Source organism: Ursus arctos, unplaced genomic scaffold, assembly GCF_023065955.2.
Source record: "Ursus arctos isolate Adak ecotype North America unplaced genomic scaffold, UrsArc2.0 scaffold_20, whole genome shotgun sequence".
Classification (NCBI taxonomy): domain Eukaryota; kingdom Metazoa; phylum Chordata; class Mammalia; order Carnivora; family Ursidae; genus Ursus; species Ursus arctos.
The window spans coordinates 31,469,229-31,481,166 of record NW_026622875.1 but is presented as its reverse complement, the minus strand read 5'-3'; the positions used below and the strand labels follow the sequence as shown (position 1 = coordinate 31,481,166).

Genomic DNA, 11,938 nt, shown 5'->3' with positions numbered 1-11,938 from the left:
TACCATCAAAGCACCTAGATCTTAAAAAGAAAATATGTCTTAGTTCCTGACCGAAGTTTGCCTGCCCAGTCTTCTCAGTGTCTATCTCTAAGTACTTTTGATGGTAAGGACTAGTAACCTTGATGTATTTGTCTGTGCTACAAACAAATTGGCCAGAGGTGGTAAAGTCCATCTGATAAAAGCCACCAAGGAGACACTTCCCATCCAATAAGGTTAATTTGCTGAGTAAGGGGACCACACACCAAAGGGGCACCTCACCAAAGGAAGACTCAGGCTTGTTGTAGTGTTTAGGGGAGTGGTGGGGTTTAAGTAAAATTGCAACAAAGCAGTGTTATGCTCTTTCAAAGTGAAGCAGGGTGGGGGGTGTATAAAGGAGTTGACATCATGCCTGGGCTGAGATGAGAACTCAGGGTCCTGTTTCCTTGGGAACTACGAAGTTAAGATAAATGTGGAATGTTGTGTTCAAAACCCTTATCTGAAGCTCTGCACCTGGGTTGGAAATTGAGGCTGTTTTTCTGTGTTAAAATGATTTAGATCCTCTAGGCAAAAAAGGGGTGTTTCATTCTTACTAAATGTGATTTCAAACATCAGTTTCTGACAGTCTATAATTTTAGAGAACAAGTTTTCTCATGTCCTTTTGTTAATTAACAAAAACATTTTTCCCCCAAAGCTTTGCAGAAGAGATTCTCTTCCATTCATCAGATATACACTTGATCAGGGTCTCTCTTGAAATAACAACATGGTTTTTGTAATCAAACATCAAGGAGTGAGTTAAGGTGAAAATGTCATATCAGTCAAAAGGAAAAGTTGAAGGTCCTTTGAAGTTTACATATATTATTGAGGCAATTATTTGCCATTTATTCACTCTGCAAATATTTGTGGAGCTCCTACTATGTGCTAAGCTTTGCAAAGGCATAGAATTTCTATCCTTGAGCAGCTCACAATTTGGTAATGGAAACATTGCAGAAGGAAACAAGCCCAGTACGCAGGGATGAAGACAACAATGGACTTTGGCATAGACGTTTTTGAGAGCAAAGAAGTTGTGAACTCTGAGCTTAGGAATTTGGTCCAACTCATGGGGAGAATAGTCAGGGGGAGGCAGAATCTGAAGTTTTGAGGTGAGGAAACCTCAAGTTGAAGAAGTTGGCACGTGTAGCAGATGCTGTTGATGCCACGCCCCACATCCACTCAGTGCATCTCTGAGCTCTCCTGCAGCTGTAGACAGTTTCTTAACATATATATAGCTTCCCACTGTAGACTTCCACTTGAGAATTTTCTCAATTGCCAAGAGAGCTTGCTTACTCAGCTTGTTCACAGGGCAGCTTGAAAGTGACAAGGATTTCACATCTGCCCCCTTTCAGTTCTCAACTGCTGAGGGCTGGCATTCAGTGACTAAATACCAACTCTATCTCCCTGGGATGGTTCTGAGGGCCATTCTGAGTTTCTCGGAGGGTTCCCAGCAAGACTAAACCTCAGCTGCCTACCACAGTAACATACACATTAAGGCAAGCTTTTTGGCTTTTATTCTTTCAGGTCTAACTTCCCACATTCCCTGTCTTCCTTCCTTGGATGGCTTTCCAAATAAATTGCCTACACCCAAGTCCTTGTTTCAGGGTCTGCTTTTGGGGGAACCCAAATGAAGATGGCAAGCTTCTCTCCTATGGGAGAACAGCAGACAAGGAGAAGTAGGAATACTGCTTGAAGATCAAGGAGAGGATCCAGAACAGAACAGAATGGTGAATGCTCTGAAGTAACAGAAAAAATAAGGACCTTGCTATTTAACCAGGGTCTGTGTTAGAGAGTTTAAGATCTTGAGCCTAAAGTTATCTTGGAGTCTAAGCTACTGCTTTAGGGAATGAAAGGGGGACAGAAGAGGGGGATTCTGTAAGGTGAGTGAGTCGGAGGGGGAAAATATGACTTCCTGAGCAGGAGGGAACAAAAGACTGAAAGTGCTGGTTGGTATTGGATATCTGAACTTCACTGTTTTTACTGAAGAATTTTACATATGATGGCTTGATTATTTCCCTCAGGGAATCAAGAATATTTTGTGAGCACTTACAGCTTCTTAGCTATATATGAAATTATTCTATTTCCAGTAGAGCAAAGCTCTGCTCCTGTTATCCCCACATCAGGGATAATTAAGGGACAATTGATGAAGAGTGAACTAACATATCATTTCAGAAGTTATCCTCTGTGTAGGAGGCTCTCTAGGCTTTATGTCAAATTTAACAATTCTGGAAAAAATGCAGAGAAACCTGAATTCAACTCTGTTAATGATACACTGTCCTATTAACAATTTATTTTGGGAAACTGCACTTGACCCCATTTCCTTGAATACTTATGCCAGAAATGAAACAACACTCCATTCCAATTATGGGTCTTCAGATTTTGAGTAATGGTGAACCATGTGTACACAAAATGTGATGGAGATGGTAGCTCCCCCTCCTCCACCTCCGTTCTCCCTCTCCTTTTATGGTAACAGAGTTGAGCAGGGCACATGGTTGCTTGGTGGGAATTCAACCCTCAAGTGCACCTGCTGCTGGATGTGGCAGTGTCACTAAGCTCCGACCAGTGGAATGTGAGTGGAAGGAATGTGAGCAGCCTCTGCCTTACTCTTTTAGGAGGAAGTCTGTAGGGTTGGCTCTTTCACCCTTCCCACTGGCTACTGTGGGGATACTTGCAGAAACCTCAGATGCCACATGTTGAATATTAGCCTGGATCCCTGAATGACCGTGTGGAGGAAAGCTGCTTGCTAACCTGGAATACCCACCTTGGACTGAACTATGTGAGAAGGAAATGACCTTTGTTGTAAGGTATCATGTTATAGCTGCTTAATTCTTAGTTTAACTTATGTATATACACATATAAATACTTATGTATTTCCTTTGGCTCCATCCGGATCTCCAATCTGGTTGGTGTGGCTGGTTTAGAACATCCGAGATAAGTACAGACACTTGAGCTTTATCCTGCTTGGTAACTGTTATCAACGCGGAGAGTGTTGGTCATCGTCCAGGTCATTAAGTTATCCACCCATCCACACACCTATCCATCTGTCCCTTATACCTACTATTTTGAGACCTAGTATATACAAGACCCTTGGCTGGGGGATATCCAGGGGACATGAGTGACCCCAAGATGAATTATACCCAGTTCCTGCTTTCAAGGGCTTACAGTCTAGAGACTTTAGGTGGAGACTAAATAATTAAAATAAGGATAATTAGGATTTATTTGTATTCTAGGAATTTTTAATTAAATTGGAAAAAGGCTAGTTTTATTTATTTTATTATATTATTATTATTACTACTATTTTTTTGTAAGTTTTTGTATGCATTTTTGAGACCATTGTTTACAGAAGGACCCTTTTTATTTAATGGCTCTAAAGCACGCATGAGAAAAAACAACGCATCAGTCACCATAAACACCGTTTTTTGCTCCTCCCCTCACCCCCCTTCCTTTCCCACAGGAGAGGATTAAATACTGGAAAAGCTGATGTGTCATTGTACCCTTGAGCCTTCCTGAACTCTAGGGAATTCCCAAGGCTCAACAGCTTCTTAAGGGATGAAGGCCAGAAGGAGGAATTAGAAGAACAAGTCCGAAAGGTTTTGCCAGGTAGGAGGAAATGTCTTTTCCCAGGGAGAGTTTGGTAGGTGGGAACTCTAGTTTGTTTCCATGTGTTTTTGCAAATGCCCTGCTTCTCTTTCACTCCCAGGCAGAGAGAGACAGGGACACATAGACAGGCCAACAGAAGAGAAAGTGATAGAGAGAGACCTCGCATAGCAAAGAGGTGGAGAGGAAATGAGACAGGGATGAAGATGTGGAGGAAAAGCCCCGGAGTATCTCTGTTAGATTTACAGAGGAAGAGTCACCTTTAAGACTTAAAGTGTGATGAAGGGAGATCTGTAACTCTGAACTTTTGTGGAGCAGGAAGATGTGAAGTATTTTAAGACTGGGCCCAGAATTTACCATCTGTGTGGAGAGGGGAAACCAATTTATGGGGACTCATGCATGTCTCATGAATTATTTCACTGATGCAGATCTTTGGGAGAGTTTAAACATGGAGATTAGTGTTAGAATTAAGGCCAAAGGAAGAAAGAAAACACTAAAGACTCAGGGAATAAACAAGGCTTTAGTACAGATATAAAACTCAAGTAAAAATGACTCTCTCACAACAATCCCAGGGACAATTTTGAGTTAGAAATAGAGTTTTCTTCCAACCAGTTTGCCAGGATTCATATAATTAAACTCTCATTTTCCTTTCCATTTGACTACCATACACAATTTTAAGAAATAAGTTAGGTGATTATTTAAAATTTTAATGAAAAATTTCAAACATACAGCAAAAGTTACAGAATTCACAGGGAATAAACGTATACTTACCACTTAGATTCACCATGAACATTTTAATATAGTTGTTTTTTCACATATCCATCCCTCTAACCATCTGTTAATCCATCTTATTTTTAAATGCATTTTAAAGTAAATTATAAACATCAGTAAATTCCCTAAATACATCAGCATGCATATCATTTACTAGAGCTCAAGAAAATGGTGATTTTTATAAAGAACTTCAAGAAAAGTTAATGTAAAATTGATCAGGTTCAGATTAAATGGGCAATTTTTTGATGACTGGGGTTGATACTTATACATTTAAATTCGCTGGACAAACATAGGAATGGTGACAGCTATTAAGGATGACTGCAGTGAGATGAAAGGATCAAATATTGACGGAATTATTCCACAGGACTACAGGAGAAAATTCTAGCACCTTTTTGTTCTCTTTTGTATTGATCTACAGAAGCTAAGAACTATTTCTTAGGGCATCGCAACTGCAGAAGGGTCCGTTTTATTTTAGCCCCTGAGTGTGTATGCCACAGGCCTTTGAAAGTAGTCTGCCATCACATATATTCTGTCTGGTAGTTTCTGACTCATAGGAATGGGCTGTGAAAAGTCTGTGGATGCATTTATTCCATCACTGACCAAGAGTAATGAAGCTTCATCTACATTTTTGCAGAAATAGCAAATACGGTACGTTAGAGTCACTGGGAAGTGAAGTAATGAATGTTCTCTATATGATATTTTGGCTGGAAATAAAAGCACCAGGAGTCTTTTTTAAAAAGATCATATAAGAAATTGTTTTGCCCAAACATTCCAACCTAATCTTATGTCTTATGTTTGAGCAACTCACTGGGTAAGTGAATTTTTATGGCTGTGAGTTTTAAAAGATTCACCTCTGGCTGCATTTCTCCCCTGCCTCCTTGGGCGTGGGTGTAGTCGTAGACTGGCCCCATTTCAGGTTTCTCAGAGTCCTTAAACCAGGTCCCTTCTAATGCTATGCCTGTGATCTGGTTTGACTTATTCTACAAATTTGCCAAATATTTAGTTTTATGCTGTTTGTTCTGATTATATTTTTTAATACACATGAATTAAAAATAAAACTAAAATATAAAAGTGAACCCAGTTGACTCTGAGTCCTCCATTTACCAAAAAATAATGGCCTAGGGGGCACCAGTCTTCCCAAGAATGTCTCTAACTGTTTGTATAGAACATCCTGTCTTAAGAGCAGGAAATCTTTTTTTTTTTTTCCTGAACAAATGAATTTATGCGACAAGTCTTTTCTGAGCACCTACTGTGTGTCAGGCACTGGGGATATATCACGGAAAACAAGATTCCTTGTAGCACTTGTAGTTGAAGGTGGGGCATGACAACAGGTCATTCATAAAAACCATGATGAATATTACATAGCATGTTAGAAGGTGATAAGAAAAGAAGGAGGGTAAGTGGGGTAAATGGGGTTGGGTGTCCTGGGAGTACAATGGTGGGTAGCAATTTTAAGTAGAATGGCTGGGGTGGACCTTACTGAGATGACATTTGAGCAAAGACTTGAGGGAAGCGAGGGAATCAGCCATGTGGATATGGAGATATATATGATATATGGGACCATATAGGGATGTGTGTGGATATATGGAGACATAGACGGACATATAGGATATATGTGGATATTTGTGGATTTACGTAGATATATGTGGATTTGTGTAGAGGTGTGTGGCTATATAGGGATATATGTGAGTATATGGTGATATATGGAGAAGAGCATTTCAGATGAAGGAAACAGTAAGTACAAAGACCCTAAACAGGGAGTATAACTGGCTTATTTGAAGAATAGCCAGTAGGCCAAAGCGATCAAGGTCTAATGTGCAAGGGTGAGAGGTGAGTTAGAGAAAACTGGGGCCCAGATTACATAGGACCTTGTAGCCTATTTTGTTTTTTCACTCTGAATGAAACAGGGAGCCACTGAAGGGCTTTGAGCAGAAGTGACTTAGGTATTAAAAGGATTTCACTGGATATATGTTGAGAATAGACTTCAGAGAGAAAGGTTCAAAGCAGGGAAAGCCATGGAGATTGTTGTAATAATCAAGCAAGAGAGATGATGGTGGCTCGAACCAGCCTGTTTGCAGTAGAAATGATGAGAGGACCAGTTTCTGTGTAAACAGCTTTAAACGTTGATCCAGCATGATTTCCTGGCAGGTTGGATGTAGGGTGTGTGTGAGAGAAGAGTTCGTGGTAACTCCGTGGTTTTTTGGTCTGTGCTATGGGAAGGTTGCAGTTGTCAGGAACTGAGAGAAATGAACAGAGGGAGGGAAGAAGGAAGGGAAACAGGGAAAAAAAAAAAAAAGGAGAGCAGAGAAGGGAACTGTTCTAGGTGCTGAGCATATATTAATGGTAAAGACACAGTCTTAATAAATCCCAGTTATCCTTTGAAATAAATGTACAACTTTCAGAGGAAGAACAGAACAGGAGTGATTTGCCATCCGGCTTGGGTTAAGAAGGTGACATGTGAGCTGGGTTTTGAAAGGTGAATAGAGCCTATCAGGTGTGTGTATATGTGTGGGTGTGTGCACGTGTGCGTGTGTACTGGGGCCAAGGAGTAGTATGCAGCCTTCTAAGTAGAGGGAAGGAATAAGTGACATGTTCTGAATCATCAAAGTCTGAGTAGACTTGGCAAACCACACTGACTTATAATTCTATAAACGCCAGAAAGATTTTTTTAGCCTGGTCAACGCATCTTGTAATCTGTAAAGAAATATCATTACCTTTCCGAGGCCTAATAGGTTTGTGTTGCTGAATTTAGTGGGTATTTTTTCAGTTTGTCTTTAAAAATTTTATTGTACACTATTAAGATATGCAAAAAAGATACAAAGAACAGTTCAATGGCACTTGAGTTATTTTTAAGCTGAGGCCCTGCAGACAAAAGTGAAAGATTCATTCCAAAGAACATAGACAGCTAAGATTTCATAACATAAGATTTCAAAGAGCTTATCTCATCCAGGTTACCGCCAGCTTGCTGTCACACCTGGTACCCCGCTTCTCTGATTTAGGGAATTTTCTCTCACTGCTGTAAAATGTCCGTTCCTACACAAAATCTCACTTTCATTATAGTGTGATTATTTCCTAGACAGAAGCAGAAATGTAGCCAAAGCTCTTTGATTTAAGCAATGCATTTTTTTCTCTTGGAATAAAAAAAAATTTTGAGGTTTGGTTCTATCAGTGAGAAAGGATTAAATTTGTCGGAATCATGTTTTGTAGACGATTTGCTTGACAAAGGTAATGGTAACCTCTCAAGTTTTATAGCTTTCTGCAAAGTCTTTCCTACCCCATCAGCATATGCTGTCTTTACAGTAACCCTGCCATGTAGAGATGGCACAGTATCATTACCTCTATTTTATGCTGACGGAGCTGAGGTTTAGTGAATTCAAGAGACTTCCAAGAAGCTACATAACAAGAATGTGGCAAGGTTGACACTTGAACCAGAAAATTCAAAGTCAAGTTCTCCACAATTTTTACTGCTCCACACTACATTTTCTTTCCAGATTCTGGAGCAACTTTCTTAAAGGACATAAAAGAAATAACGGACAGGGTGTATTATGCCCTAGACAATTGCAGGGGCCATCTTGCCCTTATTTACTACCATGACTTGCTCTTTCTATGCTTCTTGGCGATAGGAAGTAGGGAGTGACAGAGTGTCCTGACCTGCCCCAGGTCTTTAGAGGGGCCTGATCTATTTAGTGGATTGTAGGCATTCTTCCTGAATGAAACACTTGAGAAAGATAGGGTAGTTATTCCCATCTGTGGCAAAACCAAGCTCATGAAAGCTGGGGTGATGGAGTTTATAAGCTACACATAACTTGAAAGAGTTTGAGTATTCTTTTTCCCTTGGATTAAATCACACAGCAGTTCAAACATTTATATATATAATGATCACAAAAGGGAAAGATTTATTAGTTTCTTTTTTTTTTTTTAAAGATTTTATTTATTTATTTGACAGAGAGAGAGACAGCCAGTGAGAGAGGGAACAGAAGAAGGGGGAGTGGGAGAGGAAGAAGCAGACTCCCAAAGAAGTAGGGAGCCTGATGTGGGGCTCGATCTCAGGACCCCGGGATCACGCCCTGAGCCGAAGGCAGATGCTTGATGACTGAGTCACCCAGGTGCCTCAGATTTATTAGTTTCAACAACGTATGCAGCACTGCAAAGATTTTTCGGATCATGGCTCCTCCCTCTGTGTGTTCAGAGCCCAGTAAGGTAGATAAATGATTAAGCAATGTCAATGCAATAAGGCAAAGGGAGTAGGTGACTTATGAACCAGGCACAGTGGGAAACTAGGTGAATCAGGATATGAAGAGGGTCTAGGATAGTTAAAAACTGCCCAAGAGCTGAGATTCTATTCAGTTCCAAAATTGTCAACACCTCACAAATTGTGTGCTAGTCTTCATATGACCACAGCCGATGGGAGCGTCATGGCCATCAGCACCCATTTCCTGCTTCGCACACTGCCCTGATGAACTCTGGCATTGCAATCCTTATCCCTCCCTGGAGGAATGCTCCAGGATTCTGCATCTTGTTATTTTTTTTCTGAGGCTCATGACACATTAATTGTCATTGAAATGTTTGACACAGCCTCCCTCAAATATGTTACAACAAAGTTGTGTATATATCCAAGCAGTCATATAATTTGTGAATGGGCACAGAAAGCAAATGCTAATGTTTATGCAATAGGTCGAGGCTAACCTTCGTTTTTCTTAACTGTTAAACATGCCGTGTGTATTCTAACGTGATGTGTATGGAAGAATCCGTTTATGTCCCCCAACTGTTTGCCTTCCAGAGCTTCCTGTGGCCCAGATATGGTAGACTCCAAGCCTGTCTTGTAAGAAAGCCAAATAATACAGTGCTTCAAATAATCATGTTTAAGTGACCAGAAAAAAAATTGGAAAAAAAAGAGAGAGAGAGAACATAGCTCTTTATTATTTCAGGGAATAGAATATAATTAGAAAGCAAATTGAAAAAAATGTGTTTAAGTTAATTTTGCACATTTGCATTGGGTTTTTCATCTAAATACTTTGAAGCTTCTGCTTACCTCTCAGTCAGGTATGTATAAAGAAAACATTTTTAATTGATTGCCTCTTCCCTTTCTCCACTTAATTGATAATAGACACTTGCTTTTCTCCACGTGGAGCTGAAGATACTGTTGAAAGTAAGTGGAGCAGACATCTGTCTGGTTGGGAACCACTACATGTTAAATGCATAGAAGAGTGGTTTTCAAAGTGTGGTCCCTTGGATCTGCTCCACATGCAAGTTCTCACCAATCAGAAACTCTGGAGATGGGGGTGCAGGAAACTGGGTTTTAACAGGTCCTCTTGGTGATTCTGATACAATGTTCAATCTAAGAACCACTGGCATAGAGTATCAGAAATGGCATCTTCTTATTTTATTTTTGAGGGGTCAATGGAGGGAGAACAGGAAACTTGGAGACTGTTATATAAAGCACAGCTGGTTTAATTAAATGAGGTGAAGGTCGTTAATGGTTGAAGACTGAGAAACTCTACTCAGGTCCCCTCTTCTATCCCACCTTCTGAGTTCATGCATGTCAGAAAACCAAAGGTCTCCATTAGATGTATGCCCTCAGAGCTTATGCAGTACAGGTGTGTGAGCTCCCAGAAGGCTTACCCAGGGTCCCTGCACTCCAAAACCTTAGCTCCCAAGGCCTTGGATGAGCTCTATTTGGCGTGGTCCAATACCTCTTCTGAGTCCTTGCACGCACTGTTCCGTACCTGGAATTGCCTTTCTCCACTTGCTCGCTTGTAAATCTTTATTCCTCCTTTAAATCTCAACTCCAGCGTCATCTGCTCTTTGAAGCCTTCACCAAGTGAAGAGAAATGCTCACCCACTGTGTTCCTCAGAACCTTGTACAGATTTCTATATTATTTTGCTCATCCCACAATATTACAATTTATCCATCTCTTTCTCTCCACTAGAGTTCCAAGTCTTCTCAAGAGAAGAACTATTTCTTTAATCTTATTTCTAGTGTCTGACATATTATCTGGGCAACAGTAAACACTCAATAAAAAAGTTGCAAGAGTATTGCAATACTTTTTCCTTCTCTCTATGAATTATTATAATTCTGATGAACCTTTGAGAGTAAGTGGGTGACCTCAAGACCCTCTGCCTCATATTATGTATATTTCTTAAGAACAAGGACATTCTCTTCCATGACTATAACATAATGATCAAACTCAGGAAATGTAACATGGATGCAGAATTATTATATAACATTCAGTCCATATTAAATTTTTATGTATTGTCTCCCTTTACGTCCTTTATAGCCATTTTTTTTTCCAACCCAAGATCATTCGTTGCCTTTAGTTTCCACTTCTCCTTAGACTGTCTTAACTTCAGTTGGTTCCTCACCTTTGCTTTGTTTTTCATGACACTGGTATTTTTGAGGAGCCCAGGTCAGTTGTTTTTAGACTGTCTCTGAGTTTTGGTTTGTATGATTGTTTCCTCATTATTAGATTTAAGTCATGGGATTGGAGGAGGACTACCATATAATTGATGTAGTTTTCTCACGCATCACATCAGGAAGTAATGTGATATTGGTGTACCCTACCATTTTTGGTTGCATCGTGTCCACCGTGTTTCTCCCTTGTAAAGGTAATTTTTTGCCCTTTGTAACTTATAAGTAATTTGTTAGGAGATACTTTGAGATTGTGGTAAAACCTTGTTCTGCAACATGCTTCTGCCCAATGGTTTTAGCTTCATTTGATGATTCTTCCCTGAATCAATTATTACTATGGTGGTAGCTTGCAAGGTAATTTTTTTTTTTTAAGATTTTATTTATTATCTGACAGAGAGAGAGACAGCCAGCGAGAGAGGGAACACAAGCAGGGGGAGTGGGAGAGGAAGAAGCAGGCTCATAGCGGAGGAGCCTGATGTGGGGCTCGATCCCATAACGCCAGGATCACGCCCTGAGCTGAAGGCAGATGCCTAACCGCTGTGCCACCCAGGCGCCCCATGGTAATTTTTTAAATTGAATGAATCAGTCTTAAAAAATAGATTGTCCTAGTTGACTATTGAACTATTTGATTTCTCTCAGCATACTTTGAGAGAAGTGTCTTTCTACCCTACACCCATTAGAATTATTTCCAGAAAGAATCAGTATTCCATGTTAGCCCTAGCTAATTGCACTTCATTTAATGGCTTCATTTTTTTTTTCTTTTTGCCTGTACAATGAATCCTACATGTTTAAATGCAAAACCTCTTCAGCAGCTTATATTAGATATAAACATCCTCATGAACAGCATATACAATATACGTATTAAGTCCTTAATCTATAGACATTTTCCTTTTCATTAATGTAAATACCCATATGCACAGCTGTAAAATGTTTATAAACTTTTGGCTTTCCCACTGATTTCCATAAACAGCTCTGGTACTTTATTTATAACTAACTAAAAATACTTCTCATTTCTTGTGATTAGTTGTATTAGTACTAATAATTAGGACATAACAGAATATGAAAATGTAGATACCCTACTTGAAGGTTTTCTATTTCATCTAACTTTATTAATCCAAAGTTAAAAAGTCGCATTATAGTATTTTATTGAAA

At 39.7% G+C, this 11,938-nt stretch overlaps 1 protein-coding gene across 1 annotated transcript in view; it reads left to right on the top strand.

Annotated features, from left to right (window-relative positions):
• The first annotated feature begins 3,516 nt into the window (after nucleotides 1–3,516).
• LOC113253922 (collagen alpha-4(VI) chain-like) overlaps nucleotides 3,517–11,938 on the top strand; it is a 113,573-nt gene continuing 105,151 nt past the window's right edge. Inside the window, exon 1 of the mRNA XM_057316023.1 lies at nucleotides 3,517–3,609. The gene's annotated coding sequence lies outside the window, so the exon portion shown is untranslated. The remainder of the gene's footprint in view (nucleotides 3,610–11,938) is intronic.